The following is a 17,649-nucleotide window of genomic DNA, read 5'->3' as shown; positions in this document are numbered from 1 at the left end:
TGACTTCAGTTTAGCTCGGGCCCTTTAATGCATACTGGGTCAAATGCTGCCTTGATGTCAAGGGCAGTCACTCTCACCTCACCTCTGGCATTCAGCTCTTTTGTCCATGTTTGAACCAAAGCTGTAATGAGGTCAGGAGCTGAGTGACCCTGAGGGAAACCAAACTGAGCGGATTAATGTTGCAGGAAGATACAGGAATTGCAATACTTGCTAGTTTCTGTGATGTGGAGATGCCGGCGTTGGACTGGGGTGAGCACAGTAAGAAGTCTTACAACCAGATTAAAGTCCAACAGGTTTATTTCAAATCACTAGCTTTCGGAGCACTGCTCCTTCCTCAGGTGAATGAAGAGGTAGGTTCCAGAAACTTAGAAACAGACAAAGTCAAAAATGCTAGTTTCTGAGCTGGGAGCTGGCGGGGGTTAAACTGCAGCGGCCTCCCGCCTGCCCGGCTCACTGGCTTTGATTGACAGGCGCAGGAAGGCACCTGGGCTCGCACTCAGGCCAGGTGTGGCTTTGCGCAGCCGCAGAGAGGAGGCCAAGGTAATTAGCATAAAGACGTGGTCCTGCCCCGCTACCGTATGATTGATATGGGCTTGGACCAATCAGAGATCCGTCATGTCACCATTCCACCAACCAGCGCCCGAGGAAGGCGGGTCCAGGCAGAGGGGCGGGGAGTTGTGCTGATTGACAAGGGTTCAGCCAGTGGGGGTGGGCGGGCGGCTTTGGATTGGCAGCGGTCTGACCCAATGGCCGCCTTCCCGGTGAGCTCTGTCCAATGGGCGTGCCCCGGGGGCGGGCTCTGGGTGGGTGTCGCTCCCAGCGCCTCTTTGTTCAGACTGAGGCGGCGGCCGGAGTGCGAGCGGACGGCACGGACAGCGGACAGCAGGTACGGTGCTCGGTGGCCGAAGGCCGGATTCGGACACCTGTGAAGCCAGGTTCCAGCTGGGATGTGCTCCGGCCGCCTGACCCCCTCTCTTCCCGGTATCCAGGCGCCTCGCTCGGCCGCTGGGGGTTTCCCCGGGGTACTGGCAGGGCTTTCCTGGCCGAACAGCCGGGGGAGGGCATTCCCCCTGTCCCACTCCCATTCCCTCTTTACCACACTTTACCATTCCCTCTCCCACTACCATTCCCTCTTTCCCACTCCATTCCCACTCCCATTCCCTCTCTCATTAACAATCCCACTTTCCCACTACCATTCCCTCTTTCCCACTCCATTCCCACTCCCATTCCCTCTCTCCCTCTCTCATTAACAATCCCACTTTCCCACTCATTCCCTCTCCCTCTCTCATTAACAATCCCACTTTCCCACTCCCATCCCCCCTCTCCCTCTCTCATTAACAATCCCACTTTCCCACTACCATTCCCCTTTCCGACAAACTTTCCCACTCCCATTCCCTCTTTACCACACTTTCCCATTCCCACTTTCCCACTCCCATTCCCTCTTTCCCACTCCCATTAACAATCCCACTTTCCCACTACCATTCCCCCTTTCCCACAAACTTTCCCACTCCCATGTTCCCATTCCCACTTCCCCTTTCCCAGTTTGATTTTGTCCCCCCAGCTGCCATTTTCAGAGTTGGGGTGGTTTTGTTGTGTTTTCCTTGTTTTGTGTCCCTCTGCCAGAGAGCTTCCTGTGTTTGTTCTGTGGCGTCGGGAGAGCTTTGTCCAGTTTGGGTGGGGATTTGTTCCTGCAGGTGATTGTGAGGGGTTCTGTCAGGGCAGGGAGAGGGGAGACGGGCACTGAGACGGGGGCAGCCGAATGATTTCTGCAGGGTGAAGTTCAAGTGGCTTTATTTTTAGTGTTCTAGAAATTAAATTAAAGCCTTTTTGTGGTTCATAACCATCTGCTGTTGGCAAATGGTTTATTGGCAATGAAGAGTAAAACTGAAATTGTCTTGTGTTTTGCCAGAGTCATGTTGCTGTTACAGAATAATATTGTTGAGAATACTCATAACTTTCAAAAGGAAATCTGTACTTTGAAGGAAAAACATTGTAATAGCTATAGTTGATGTTTTGTGATTTACATATCACAGTGGTAGTGGGAGGAGGTGGTTACAATGGTACTATCTCGTCTACAGGTTAGTGTGATCTCAAACAATAATTCTGAGTTACTCAAACTTGGGAATCATATAGTGATACTGCAGAGAAGGAGCCATTCCCCATTGTGTGTTCTGGCTCTTTGGTGAAATTGTATAATTAATCCTCCTCCCTGCTCTTTCCTCAGTCCTCACTATTTCTCCAAATAGGGGTGCAGCTCTAGCCTCTAGCAGATCCTGTGTTTTCTGTCTTTGTCACAGAGAGCTACCCTGGTTTTAATCTGTCGATGCTGTGCAATTTTATAAAGTGAACAGTACTGATTGAGACCTTTTGAACATTTCTGGGGAGTTAGTGGTTTCAGTTGGGGATGTTTGTGTATAGTTACAGAGCAATCAAATTAGGGTTGTGTGTAAAATGAACACCTAGAGGCTGTGGATTATGTAGCAGCATTTAGTGAGTGAAGAGCCTTGCTGATGTTGTAATTCTCTGTAGAGTGCTTTGGGAAGTCCCTTCAGTGAAAGGTGCTGAAGGGATTTGGGACAGGATACACAAAGGTGACTGAAACTATTTGTATGTATGTAGGGTAAACACTGGGTTCGGCTAGATGACCAGTTTCAGTGTTTATGCGCTGCTACTTTACATTACTTTTCCTGGTCACATAGCTCTCATCAATGTTAACATTTTTGAGCTGGGGAGAAATGTTTGAGATGAAGAGTCACGAGAGGCAGGCTGTGCATGCATCTGGTTAATGAGCAAGCCGAAGTTTAGTGAGCTGATTTGGTCATGTTACAGTACCCAGCTGTGTACATGTTTCATGGATTTGAAGATTTTGTATAGATGTCCCATGTGTTTGGCAGTAATCTGATTTGTTGTATCCTGTGAATGCATTGTGGAGCCTGGAGTTGGTTCTGAGACCTCTGGAGAGGCTTTATTCAGTGAAATATTTTTTACATGTTGCAGTTCATCCTTATTCCATTTTCTCCCTCCCCGCCCTTTCTCTTTTAAAGGCAACGACTCAGTTGACTAGTTTATTATTCAGATAGCTGTTCAGAGGGGAGAGTTATATTGACCTTTTTAAAATATGCATTTCCTGTCCACAAACGTCACTTTTTTGGGGGGCCATGTTTCTTTAGTCACTATTTAATTAGTTTGGGAATTATGTGAATGTACCCAGTGCTATGATTTCAGGCACTGCCTTCACAGACTCTCGCTTAACACTCAGACCATTTATTCAGATACAAGTTGTTATCATGCTTGATGTTGGCTGAAATGAGTTTAGGATTGAACCTGAGTTCTCTCCTGGTCTGTGACTAAGGATCATGTTTTTAACCTACTGATTTTATACTAAATTTATTGGGATGTTAGTGCCATTTGCCTCAGATTTGTGACTGCTGTAAATCAAATATAAACTTGCCCGATTCATTATTCCTGGGTACAGGACCAATGCTTAAAAACCATTCCTAGTGTTTATTGTACACTACAATAGCTCTGGGTTTGCTAGTGGTTGTGTGTGTTGGAGCCTGACTGGCCCTATTATAAAATCATTGTAACTCTGCCAATGGATCTCTCTTTTTTTCAACCTGTATGATTCAGTTATGAATCTGCTGTGAAGTATTGATGTAACAAAACCTGTCAGTTATGAATGATTCATCAACTCCCAAAGCTGTTGTCCTCGTTTGGGAGTTCCTTTTGACAGCACAGCAGTTTCTTTCTTTCTGAAGTCAGTGTGGGCAATAAGGGTGTGTGCAGTGAAAAAATCCGCCTCAAAACACCTGATTCTTAACTAGGATCAGCTGCATTCTTTCAGACTGTCTGTCTACCCCACACATTCACACACACACATCTCTATTACAAAGTACTGGGAGCACATCTGATAAAGCTGTCCTTTCCCTGTGCTACCCACACAGTGCTACCCATGCTTTAGTAAAGGCCAAGAGGATTGACATTTTAAATCTTGTCTCTATTGCTGCTGCTGTAAACTCCTGGCTGGAACAATCGTGTCCCTAGTTTTCTCTCTTTCCTTGGTATCTGTGAGTCGTGATTCTGACTGACTCTGAGGCAGCATCGTTGGGTGAATCTTGAATCATCGTGTGTGATTCAGTGTCACTTACTAATTAATTCACCTATTGCGATGGGGTGGAGATGGGATGGTCTAGTAAGATGTTGATAATATGACTACAACGCCTTTAAATAGGGATTTCTTGCAAAGCCTATTGCCACATAGAGCTTGTTGGTAAGGAATTTGGCAGAGTTCATGCTGTGCCATCTTTGGCATGGTTTCCTGGAAGGGGCCAGTATTGGCTGCAGCCACAGACAACGCAAGTGTTTGTGTCGGTGACTGTTTCGGGTTACAGGCTGAGAGCCAAAAAGTGACCTTCAGGCTGTTCAAGCTTGTTGCACGAGCACTGACTTCAAATTTGTCGCTTTGCTTGCCTTGTTTCCCTAACACTTATTTTGCAAATCCAGTTTTTCGCATTTGTGTGGCGCTCTGTTTTTCATCTTGTTTATCATATTGTTTAACCTGCCATGGGAGTTGATGCCTCCACACTGCCTCCCCCATCAGTGACAGCATTGAATCATCAAATACTCTGCTCTGCTAGTCTGCCTCAGCGCCCTTTATTCCACCCCTCTCACATTGGAAAACCTCAACATCTCCATTGGTCACCTCCCTACAACTCCCCTCTCCCCAAACCACACCGCCACTCTTGTGGTTAAGGCGCCTGTCAGCCATTAATGATATGTTGGTGTTTTCATTAGGATTTATAAAAAAAACTCTTGACAACAGCTCCCAGGATATCTCTTCAAACTATCTATAAACCATCCATACAAACTGCACCTCTTGAGTGACAGTCTCAGATAGTGCCGATGATAATATAAATGCTTTGTTGTGATATTTTGGCCTTTGATTGTTTTAGTTTGAAAGGTATCCATCCCTTGTGTTTACACCAGTAATTGTAACCCTGTGTCTTCTGCTTGCCTACCCCCTTCTCATCCTACAGAAAATGTCTTTATATCTTAAAAAAATATATAGAGCACAATCAGACTCTGACTCTCATCATCATTTATCTGTACCCCTTATTTCAGAGAGTGCACTGTAATATTCTCCTTGCTCTTCTGTACAGGTATCTGCACCATTTCCTCCTCTCTGTTTTCGCTGTCCTTCTAGCAATGGTCACGTCCTTATCTTGCACATTTACGCAATATGGGACCTCTAATTTGAAACATTCGCTGCAGTCTGATTTGTGAATGTTAATGTTCAAAAAAGCAGAAGTCGTACTGCCTGAGGCCAATTTGGAGACTGGTTGGTTGAGTCTCAGACAACTGATTCTGACCAACGGACCACAGATCATTTAGATTTCTATCAGTTTGGTTCAGTGGGCACACGTCACAAAGTCTAAGTCCCGACTCCACAGATTTGAGCACTTGATCCAGGCTGACGCACTCGGTGCAGTGCTGAGGGATTGCTGCATTGTTAGAGGTGCCACTTTTCACATGAGCTGCTGCACATAAAAATCGCATGCCACTAATTAAAGAGCAGGAAGTTCTTGTGGATGGCTTGGATGATATTTATCCCTCAATCAACACTTAAAAATAGATTATCTTGTTGGCCATGACATTGCAGTTTGTGGGAGTTTTTTGTACACTAATTACAACAGTGACTATTTCACAAAGTACTTGGATTTAAAGCACTTTGGGTCCTCCTGATATCTTGGAAGGTACTATGGAAATACAAGTCTATCATTCAGGCCCCAATTGCCAGCAGCTTAATTTCTGGTGTAAATGATTGTGTGATCCTGAACAGGTTAATTGCCGATTATTATTGACGGCAATACAGCGGCTGGATCAGGAACCAACTGAGTGTCGCTGATTGCTTCACTGAACCAGAGGAAGCAAAAGTTCAGTTGGTGAAGCCGGGCAAATGATAAATATAAGCTCTGAGTTATTGCATGTTATTTTGATCACAGAATCACCTAGCAGATGTGGCTGTGGAATGGTATGCAGCTCCCAGAGCTGTCTCAGCCTTGTTCATCAAATAGCAACAGGCGAGTAAATTCACAGCTGTTTCACAAGTTGTAATTTGCGATGTTTGTTTCTGATTGAGAGATCGTTGGGGAACATTTGAAGACTTCGGACTGAGGAACCATCAAGGACAATCGGGTAACTAAATGGCATCTGGCATAGTGAATGATAATATAATCTTTATTAGTGTCACAATCACAAGTAGGCTGATATTAACACTGCAATGAAGTTACTGCAAAAGTCCCCTAGTTGCCACAATACGGCGCCTGTTCAGGTACACAGAGGGAGAATTCAGAATGTCCAAATCACCTAACACCACGTCTTTTGGGACTTGTGGGAGGAAACCAGAGTGTCCAGAGGACAAACAGACACTGGGATAACATGTAGACTCCGCACAGACAGTGACCCAAGCCGGGAATCTTACCCGGGTCCCTGGTGCTGTGAAACAGCAGTGCTAACCACTGTGCTACCGTTCCACCCTTCATTCATATAAAGTGATTCATATATAAGGTGTTAGGGCAGCACGGTGGCCTAGTGGTTAGCACAACCGCTTCACGGCACTGAGGTCCCAGGTTCGATCCCGGCTCTGGGTCACTGTCCGTGTGGAGTTTGCACATTCTCCCCGTGTCTGCGTGGGTTTCGCCCCCACAACCCAAAAATGTGCAGAGTAGGTGGATTGGCCACGCTAAATTGCCCCTTAATTGGAAAAAATAATTGGGTAATCTAAATTTATAAAATAAAAAAAATATATATATAAGGTGTTCACTTTCTCTTGGTATAATCTGCTTTGTGACTGGATGCAGACTGAATTACAAAGGAAGAAACATATATTGTATTTAAGTAGCATCTTTAGTGACTAATGAAGCACTTTTTGAAGTGTAGCCATTGCTGTAATGTAGAAAACACCAGAACACGCTTCACAAAGCAAGGTCCTGCAGATAAGTGAGGCAATGATCAGTTAATCTGTTTTAGTAATTTGGGTTGAGGAATAAATATTGACCAGAAACCAGGAGAACTTATGTGTTGTACTTCAGAGTAGTGGAACAGGATCTTTTATGTTTAGCTCCAGCGGCAGATGGGGCCTTGGTTTGTCTGCTCTCAAAGGTGGAACCTTTGACAGTGCAGCACTGCCTCAGTACTGCACTAGAGGATCAACCTGAATCTTTGTGCTCGAGTCTCTGGAATGGGATTTAAATGCAGGATCCTCTGAGTCTGGTGAGATTGCTTTTTAAAAATAAATTTAGAGTACCCAATACTTTTCCAATTAAGGGGCAATTTAGCGTGGCCAATTCACCTACTCAGCACATCATTTTGGGTTGCGAGACGTGGGGAGAATGTGCAAACACCACATGGCAGAGACCCGGATCGAGGCCAGGATCGATCCCGGGTCCTCGGTGCTGTGAGGCATCAGTGCTAACCACAGAGCCACCCAATTCCGGTGACTGTGTTGTCCACTGATCTGTGAACAGGATTGAAAAAAGCTGGTGTTCACAAAATACCGTCCTCGCCTTGCTATCAAATTTCTCTCTGGGTCTTCGTTCAACGCACTCTTGATTTAATACCCTTTCGAAGATCTCGTTCTCCTTCTACCTCCATGTTTGAGAATATTGTGGAATCTCTGACCGTAAAATGTAATGCCGTTTCATTTCCCTTGTAGGTTTAATATCTTTGAAATGAGCTCCCGAGCCTTCTCATCTTCATTGTAAACATTCCCAGAATCTGGAACCTTGCTCCAAAACACTGGACTAATCCCAGCCCTTGGTTTAATTGTCCTTTGCTGCGCCCTCTTTAATTTCCAGTGTTTATGGGGTTAAATTGAAGACCGATTTCACAGACTAGACTTAAATTCCCTTGAGTTTCGAAGATTAAAGGCTGATCTAATTGAGAGGTTTAGAATGTTGAAAGGAATTGATAGGGTCGAGGGGCAGGGAAAAACTATTTCCTCTGGAGAAGGAAATAATAAGGGGGCTATTATCTTAAAATTAGAGCTGGGCTGTTCAGGGATGATGTCATATGCACAAAGGGTCTTCTTTCTACCTTTTAAGACAGTCCTTTGGGATTGAGGATGATTTGCTTCCACTCAACTTTGGTGGATTCTGAGATGACGGCCAGCCCAATATGTCATAGAACGTACAGTGCAGAAGGAGGCCATTCGGCCCATCGAGTCTGCACCGACCCACTTAAGCCCTCACTTCCACCCTATCTCCGTAACCCAATAACCCCTCCTAACCTTTTTTTTTTGGTACTTTAAGGGCAATTTAGCATGGCCAATCCACCTAACCCGCACTTCTTTGGACTGTGGGAGGAAACCGGAGTACCCGGAGGAAACCCACGCGCACACGGGGAGAACGTGCAGACTCCGCACAGACTCGAACCTTGGACCCTGGAGCTGTGAAGCCACAGTGCTATCCACTTGTGCTACTGTGCTGCCCTTTCCTACCGTGTTGCCCAAATTCTGCCATGTGGGGCTCGAAGAGATGGGTAGATGAGGTTTTGAACAAGCTCCTGTTCTTGGAGGGTGGAAGATGGCTATAGGTAACAAAGTAAGAAGTCTTACAACACCAGGTTAAAGTCCAACAGGTTTGTTTCAAACACGAGCTTTCGGAGCACGGCTCCTTCTTCAGGTGAATGACCTCAGGTGAGATTCACCTGAAGAAGGAGCCGTGCTCCGAAAGCTCGTGTTTGAAACAAACCTGTTGGACTTTAACCTGGTGTTGTAAGACTTCTTACTGTGCTCACCCCAGTCCAACGCCGGCATCTCCACATTATAGGTAACAAAGACATTGGAGGATGATTGGGCAGGAGCAGGAACATTGGGTGATATTGTTTAATCCCATCTTTTCTGGGGATATTGAGGCAAATTGCAGTGCTGGCCAGCTGAGCTTGGCTCATTCGTCACTGGCTTGAGAAAAGCTGGGTATGACCGGTCTCTGGTTAAGCTACAGTTTGGGTGAGGTACGCAGCGGAAATCTGGAGATTCCCGTGCTTTTGTTAATAGATTTTCACTGAGTCAACAATCTGTGCTTACTGGGTGTGAAATTAGGTCTAACAATGTTAACATTTACGTAGCGCCTTTCATACTTTGAGGACATCAGGGAGCGTGTCAGCTGCTGATGAGTAGCTTTATTGAAATTTCTTGAATTGCATCTGCTCACTGCTGGTTATTACAAGTCAATGAAGTACAGTATTTGGTATTTGAGGAAATTTGCTGCGGTGACAGTTTTGGATGAGGGGACGAAGTCTCCATGTTTTTGGTGACTGTTTTGAGGGTTTTGTTGATATTGCTGGTCCATTATGGTAACGTTTGATTTTTTTTTAGCAGCTAAAGCAGGGAGTCTCCGCCCTTGGCTTTCATGGTTTGTTGACTTGTTTTCTGTTTGACCCAAGAATGCTGAATACAAAGCTCCGAGTGTAAGGAATCTACAGAAAGCCGCTCCCTATTTCAGGCCCTGCCCAGAGTTTCAGACTGAGTGTTTGCTGCTCTTGTTACAAGAGGGAGAACTCTGGGGTGGCACGGTGGGGCAGTGGTTAGCACTGCTACCTCAGGGCACCGAGGACCCGGGTCCGATCCCGGCCCCGGGTCACTGTCTGTGTGGGTCTCACCCCCACAACACAAAAAGATGTGCAGGGTAGGTGGTTTGGCCACGCTAAATTGCCCCTTAATTGGGAGGAAAAAAGAATTGGGTACTCAATTAAAAAAAAACAAGAGGGAGAACTCGCAGGGACTGTAGTCAGGAACCCAGAATTGTGCAAAAGCAAAAAAATTCCGAATGCTGGAAACCTGAGTGCTGGGAAAACATTCAGCAGGTCTGCCAGCAACTGAGTTAACGTTTCTAGTCCAAACACACTGCTCCCGTGGGTAATGTTTCGAATCAGAAGGTTCTGGGTTTGCACTCCACTTCATTAACTTGAGCAAGAAATTCAGGCTGTGCTATTGGTGCTGTCGGGGGGCCAGTACTGAGGGAGTGCTGCACTGTCAGAGGGTCGGTACTGAGGGAGTGCTGCACTGTCAGGGGGTGGGTACTGAGGGAGTGCTGCACTGTCAGAGGGTCAGTACTGAGGGAGTGCCGCACTGTCAGAGGGTCAGTACTGAGGGAGTGCTGCACTGTCAGAGGGTCAGTACTGAGGGAGTGCTGCACTGTCAGAGGGTCGGTACTGAGGGAGTGCTGCACTGTCAGAGGGTCAGTACTGAGGGAGTGCTGCACTGTCAGAGGGTCAGTACTGAGGGAGTGCCACACTGTCAGAGGGTCAGTACTGAGGGAGTGCTGCACTGTCAGAGGGTCAGTACTGAGGGAGCGCTGCACTGTCAGAGGGTCAGTACTGAGGGAGTGCCGCACTGTCAGAGGGTCAGTACTGAGGGAGTGCTGCACTGTCGGAACATCATGAGGGACAGATGATTCGGGCATTCTCGCATTACTGTTTGTGGGATAAAAACAGAAAATGCTGGATTTGGGTCTATCAGCCTGTCTGGAGAGATTAAGAGTTAACGTTTTAGTCCAAAATAACTGGGATCTTGCTGGGTGCAAGTTTGTTGCCATGTTTCTTATTATAGCAATGACCACTACACTTGCAATTTATTGGCTATAAAGTGCTTTTGGGATAGCCTGAAATTAAAAGATGTCCCGACTGAAGCCTGTCAGGAGTATGACAGCAAAGCGAGACTCCAAAACGTATGCACACTGACAATATTACGCATCCACCCCCGCAGTAATTATAAAACCATTTGCAATCACAGTGGACTAACAGCTTGTACTCGAGCGGTGAAGAATTGGCACAGGCGGCTGGTTATGTCATGCTGATTAGGTCCAGCTATTTGCCTCTTTGAAACTTGGAGGCTCTCCTGAAATGTGCAATTTTTCTAATTTTGCTCCATGGATGAAGCACCATGTTCTCCCATCATTGTTGTGTGCAGTGTGTTTGCACTACGTGGCTTGTTATGTTCCCACGCAGTTTCAAGGGAATGCTAGGGCCCCTTCCCTGCTCACTGGCAATCTTGCAATTTGCTCCTTTCCAGGAATGGGGAGGGACAGGCTGCTTGTTAAAGTTTCTAAACTATTGTAAAAGTAATTGCCAGGAAAACAAAGATAGTTTTAAAGGAGTTATATTTGTTTTGGTAAACATTAGAAATAATGTACAATTTAAAGTGGGTTTAATTAAATATTTCTGGGCCTGGAAGGGTAAAACCTAAAGTTAGATTCATGTTGGACAGACGTGTTTTTATGTGTGGGGGTTGGTTAAGTTCCAACTGTGTTTCTATTGTGTTTAGAGGGGGCTATGACGTGAAGAATAAATGAACCAGCAGTGGTTGCTTAGCAACAGATGCCTAGTAAGGTAGAGAAGCTTGAAGATGGGTAGTGAGAGAGAATGCAGCTCTCACAGCTCTGCTGGAAGCAGTTGGTTTAGAGAGCTAGAGAGGGAACACCTCTCTTGGCTTGTGAGAAGAAAAGCTATACCCTGGAGTAACGGTTAAGGAAAGTGCAGATATCTGAAGGGCAGCTAGTTAAGGAAACTAGAGAAATGAAGAAAAGTGTCTTAAGAAATCTGGAGTTAAGTGAGACCAAGGTATTGTTCAGAAGAATTCAAGGAAGAGTAAATCGTGATCTGAGTTAGAGACAGTTGAAGTAACCTGGGACAGCAGCCTTCAGTGCCTGATGCAATTTTAATAGTCTGGGAATCGAAAGATAAAGCAATTCTGAGCAGACTGCACAACAGTCAAGACAAAGAAATCCTAAAGGGTTGGTGTAAAATCCTGGAATGGATTCACTGTAAAAGTTGACTAGAAGCTTTGTTTAAATGAAAAACCTTGTCTAGATTTCTGAGTGCAAACACCGAGGAAAGCATACTTTCATAGAATCCCTACAGTGCAGAAGGAGGCCATTTGGCCCATTGATTCTGCACAGATCCTCTGAAAGCACACCATACCGAGGCTCGATCTCCTGCCCTATCCCCATAACCCCACTTAACTTGCACTTCTTTGGACTGTGGGTAGAAACCAGAGCACCCAGAGGAAACCCATGCAGACACTGGGAGAATGTGCAAGCTCCACATACAGGAGTTCTGAGAGAAGGTTTTAGTGTGTTTTGGCAGTGGAGATTGGAAACTCTCACGTGACAATCATCTGGGGGATTCTGAGGGGATGTCCATGAACATTCACTTGGGGTTCAGAGTGGAGAGTGTATTTTCCCATAGTCACCATGTGTGTTTAAACCATTGTACATTAAGACGTATTTTGCGATCCATGCTACTCCTAAAACTGGTGTCATTGTTAAGCTAAGTTGGGAGTAAAGATACATCGCATCGTGATCCAATTTGTCTATTTTTTTTCTTGTTAAAGCTAATTGAACGTCGGTCCTGTGACTGTTACTCAATGTTTAAAAAAAAAAAATAAAAGTTATGATCTTTTGAGCTAGGGTTCCATTCTGGGATCCTTTCGTCCAGTTAGGACATTATCAACAACGACAAACTAGCATTTACAGAGCCCTTTAATGTAGTTAAATGTCTCCATGTGCATCACAGGAACTGAACAGACCATGTTTGGAATCAAGCCAAGCAAGGAGCTAATGGGGTAGATGGACCAAAAGCTGGGCTATGGGGAAAGAGCAGGGGAGTGAGACTAATTGGAAAGAGGTGGCACAGACACTATGGACCAAATGGTCTCCTTTGCCATTTCATTCTGTGATTCAATTGAATTCAATAACAAAAAATCTCATTCAGTGGAACATAAAACTCAATGAATACTGATTGTGGTTCTCTTCTCTCTCTCTCTCTCTCTCTCTCTCTCTCCTCCTCCTCCCCCCTCTCCCCCCCCCCCCCCCCCCTCGTTTATAGGAAAAGCATTAAACCCATAGTGTCTAGTGTTTCATCCCCAGGGATGGGAAGCTGTTTTAATGAGGTTAAACCTCTGTGACCTACAGCAGAAAGGGCTGAGGAGCCAGGAGGTTTTTCAAATTATGAAGTATTTTCATGGTTGCTCACTGCGTCCTCTGCTTGAGAAATTGCCAATATGAAATCCCCAGATTTGGAGAAATATCATTTGCACCCAGGGCCACTGGAATATTTTGCTTTGTGATGATTTTGCGTCTTTCAAAGGAAGATTGCATAAAAATTTGAAGTTGCGTGGTTCAGGATCCTGGGCTTGAGATTTGTTTTGGATTTGTTCTTGCAAAGAACCAGCACAAACACGCAGGCTGAATGGCCCCTAACTGTGCTGGATGCATTTATGTTGAGATAAGGCTCACCACCTACACTCCTCCCCAACCCTTCAACCACCCGGCCCTCCCTTTACCCCATCAAATCTTCAGGTTTTTTTGTATTTCTGCCTTCCTCCCCTTAGTCATTCAGTTTCAGGGAAAACAAGGTGAGGTGAGGTGTGGCAATCTCTGTGGCTTAGCATCTCTTGTAATTTGACCGTGTGCATGTTTCAGCTTGGATGGTCCTCCTGAGCTGGTGTGGCGGGGCTGTGTGAAAGGCGAGCCCTCAAGTTCCAGGCGGTGGTCCATATTGATTTTTGTTTTCTCTCACACACATGATGCAAATACTGTGTGAAAGTTTTAAATTACGGGGCAATTTATTGTGGCCAATCCACCTGCCCTGGGCACCTTTTGGGTTGTGGGGTGAGACCCACACAGAAACGGGGAGAATCTGCAAACTCCACACAGGCAGTGACCTGGGGCTGGAATGGAACCCGGGTCTTTGGCACCATGAGGCAGCAGTGCTAACCACTATTCCACCCCTCCTGTGTGCAGGTTGAGGATTTGCCAAGCCACTGGGTAGAGATAGAATAGAGCATAGAACATAGAACAGTACAGCACAGAACAGGCCCTTCGGCCCTCGATGTTGTGCCGAGCAATGATCACCCTACCCAAGTCAACGTATCCACCCTATACCAGTAACCCAACAACCCCCCATTAACCTTATTTTTTTAGGACACTAAGGGCAATTTAGCATAGCCAATCCACCTAACCCGCACATCTTTGGACTGTGGGAGGAAACCAGAGCACCCGGAGAAAACCCACACACACACGGGGAGGACGTGCAGACTCCGCACAGACAGTGACCCAGCCGGGAATCGAACCTGGGACCCTGGAGCTGTGAAACATTTATGCTAACCACCATGCTACCGTGGCGCAGTGGTTAGCACTGGGACTGTGGCACCAAGGACCTGGGTTCGAATCCAGGCCCTGTGTCACTGTCCGTGTGGAGATTGCACATTCTCCCCATGTCTGCGTGGGTTTCACCCCCACAACCCCAAAGATGTGCAGGTTAGGTGGATTGGCCATGCTAAAATTGCCCCTTAATTGGGGGAAAAAAAAGAGATAGAAAGGTGTTGTGCATTAATTTTGATAGAATGTGCACATCAGATGAGTTAAGGATCTTTGGGTTTAGAAACATAGAAAATAGGAGCAGGAATAGGTCATTCGGCCCTTCTCCACCATTCAATATATCACGGCTGATCCTCTATCTCAAAGTCATACTCCTGTGCGCTCCCCATATACCTTGACACTTGAGAGTCTAGAAATCCATCTATTTTCTTTAAATAAAGTCAGTGAGTTGGTCTCCACAACCTACTGTGTTAGAGAATTCCACAGGTTCACCCAGTTTCTAAAAATACTTGCGTGGGCCAGCAATTATTGCCCATCTGGAAGAAGGTTCTGAAGGCACTGTTGCTAAGTTTGCAGATGATACAAAGATCTGTAGAGGGGCAGGTAGTATTAAGGAAGTAAAGGGGCTGCAGAAGGACTTGGACAAGCTAGGAGAATGGGCAATGAAATGGCAAATGAAATACAATTTGGAAGGAGGAATCTAGGCATAGACTATTTTCTAAATGGGGAAATGCTTCGGAAAGCAGAAGCACAAAGGGACTTGGGAGTCCTTGTTCACGATTCTCTTCAGGTTAATGTGGAGGTTCAGTCGGCAGTTATGAAGCAAATGCAATGGTAGCATTCATGTTAAGAGGGCTAGAATACAAGACCAGGGATGTACTTCTGAGGCTATATAAGGCTCCGGTCAGACCCCATTTGGAGTATTGTGAGCAGTTTTGGGCCCCGTATCTAAGGAAGGATATGCTGGCCTTGGAAAGGGTCCAGAGGAGGTTCACAAGAATGATCCCTAGAATGAAGAACTTGTCATATGAGGAATGTTTGAGGACTCTGGGTCTGTACTCGTTGGAGTTTAGAAGGGTGAGAGGGGATCTTATTGAAACTTACAGGATACTGTGAGGCCTGGATAGAGTGGACGTGGAGAGGATGTTTCCACTTGTAGGAAAAACTAGAAACAGAGAGCACCATCTCAGATTAAAGGGACGATCCTTTAAAACAGATGAGGAGGACTTTTTTTCAGCCAGAGGGTGGTGAATCTGTGGAACTCTTTGCTGCAGAAGGCTGTGGAGGCCAAATCGCTGAGTGTTTTTAAGACGGAGATAGACAGGTTCTTGATTAATATGGGGATATGGGGAGAAGGCAGGAGAATGGGGATGAGAAAAATATCAGCCATGATTGAATGGCGGAGCAGACTCGATGGGCCAAGTGGCCTAATTCTGCTCCTATGTCTTGTGGTCTTATCCCTAATTGCCCTTGAGGGGCATTTAAGGGTCTGAAGTCATCTGTAGGCAATACCTGTTAAGGATGAGATATTTCCTTTCCTAAATGAATCAGAAGGGTTTACCCCACCACTGATAATGTGCAAACGCCACATGGACAATGACCCAGGGCCAGGATCGAACCCTGGTCCTCAGCACCGGGAGGCAGCAGTGCTAACTGCTGCGCCATCCTGCGGCTTAGATCTGAATAATTCTGAGAGGACTGCTGTGTTGCAGCTAAAACCCGTAGAGAATGGATGGCATGGGCCTGGCAGTTTCCATAGCTCTATTTGTTACATGGGGCCTGGGGCAAATACTGAGGGGTAAGTACACTCCCTCCCCTCCGTCTTTTCTCCTCTCCCACCCATTGTGAATTATTCCCGTAAACCTTATGGAACTTTGCACAAGTGGCCAATTCTGGCATGTTCACTGGGGCTAGTGAATGTACTACACTCCTGTATGCTACACCCGATGTCTGTGTCTATGTATTTACATTGTGTATTTTATGTTTGCGCTATGTTTTTTTCTGGCCTGGACCTCCCTTCTCTGTCAATTTGTTTTGACTTTGTGCTCCAATCAAAAAGTATGAATCTGCTGTGTGTTCCATTTCCTCCTGTTTATGCTAATGCTTGTTGATGGCGATTTGTTAGTAACCATGTCCTTTGTGCTGTTACATTGTGTTTGATCCAGCTTGAGCGAGGGTGGATTTGGCCTCTTGTCTGCCAGTTACATTGGTCAAGTGCTATTCTAGGAATGCGCATCTGGGATGCGCTGGAGACTGAATTCCAGGTTCATTGCTCGGTTTAAAATGAAGTGTGCTCTCACAGCGGGATTCCAGGGTTTGTTGCTTATCTGAGCCCCTCTACAAGAGGATGCCGTTCTCAAAAGCTGGTTTCCTTCCGCTTCCCCACTGGTTACACTCATAAACGAGTCTGAATTGCAAACATTTCATTAGAGCTCTTGTATAATTGCAATTTATTCTCCATCTTCATGCTCATGTGCCTACCCTGCGTCAGGGCTGCCCCTTAAGCCCCTCCGTATAGTCTGCAATTCTTTGGAACCCAAGCTCAGTGTCACTTGATAAGTGACTCCTTGTTTAATCGAGGTATCATTCCCATTCTTCAACACTGTTTCGATTTTTTTAATTTGGCAGGTTCTGGATTCTCAATCTAGAAAGAAATTGTCCAACAGAGTAGCAAGTAAATCACCATCCCTGGACTTTTAAAGTTCCCAGGCCTGTGCGAATGTTGCAAAGATAATCTGAGAAACTGCTACAAATAATGTCCTTGTGTACAGCTTGCAAACTATCTTTCTCTTTGTAGGGAAATTATGAAGCAAAAACGTTCATTTATGGAACGAGTTCCAATGTATGCAGCAGAAGTTGCCATTTGTACCAAATTAAAGACTTTTGAAGTGTAGTCACTGTTGTAATGTAGGTATTACAGGAGCCAACGTGTGCACAGCAATATCCCACAAACAACAGAGATCAGATCATTTTTTAATGTTGATTGATGGTTAAATATTGACCAGGGTACCTGGACAAACTCCCCTCCATGCTCTTCAAAAATTGGCTGTGGGATGTTTTTGAGGATGGATATAGCTTTGGTTTCACATTCTACTGAATAATGCTCACTCCTTCAGTACAGCACTGGCCTTGACTTTTGTGCTTGTAGGATTTGAATCCAAGACCACTTGACTAGGTGATGGTGCTTCCCACTGAGCCATGCTAACACCGGCCAATTTGAGGGCATAGATGTTCTGTGCTGAGGTGGTTCTTCCTATTCCTGCTGGATTGACTTTCAACCCCCATTTTAAAATAAATGTATTCTCAGGACGTGGGTGTTGTTGGTTAGACCAGCATTTATTATCCATCCGTAACTGCCCTGAAGGAGGCGATGGGCAATCTTCTTGAACTGCTACAGTCCTTGTGGTGTAGGTATATCCACAGTGATGTTGGGAAGAGTTCCAGGATTTCGACTCAGCAACAGTGAAGGAACAGCGATATATTTCCATGT

General features: G+C 45.6%; 1 protein-coding gene across 2 annotated transcripts in view; it reads left to right on the top strand.

Annotated features, from left to right (window-relative positions):
* Positions 1-801: 801 nt before the first annotated feature.
* LOC119953888 (junction plakoglobin-like) overlaps positions 802-17,649 on the top strand; it is a 71,683-nt gene continuing 54,835 nt past the window's right edge. For both annotated transcript variants that reach the window (XM_038778516.1, XM_038778518.1), the window contains exon 1: positions 802-886. The gene's annotated coding sequence lies outside the window, so the exon portion shown is untranslated. The remainder of the gene's footprint in view (positions 887-17,649) is intronic.

Source organism: Scyliorhinus canicula, chromosome 19, assembly GCF_902713615.1.
Source record: "Scyliorhinus canicula chromosome 19, sScyCan1.1, whole genome shotgun sequence".
NCBI classification, from domain to species: Eukaryota; Metazoa; Chordata; class Chondrichthyes; order Carcharhiniformes; family Scyliorhinidae; genus Scyliorhinus; species Scyliorhinus canicula.
Note: the sequence above shows the minus strand (reverse complement) of the source record. Positions and strands in the feature narration are given on the sequence as shown.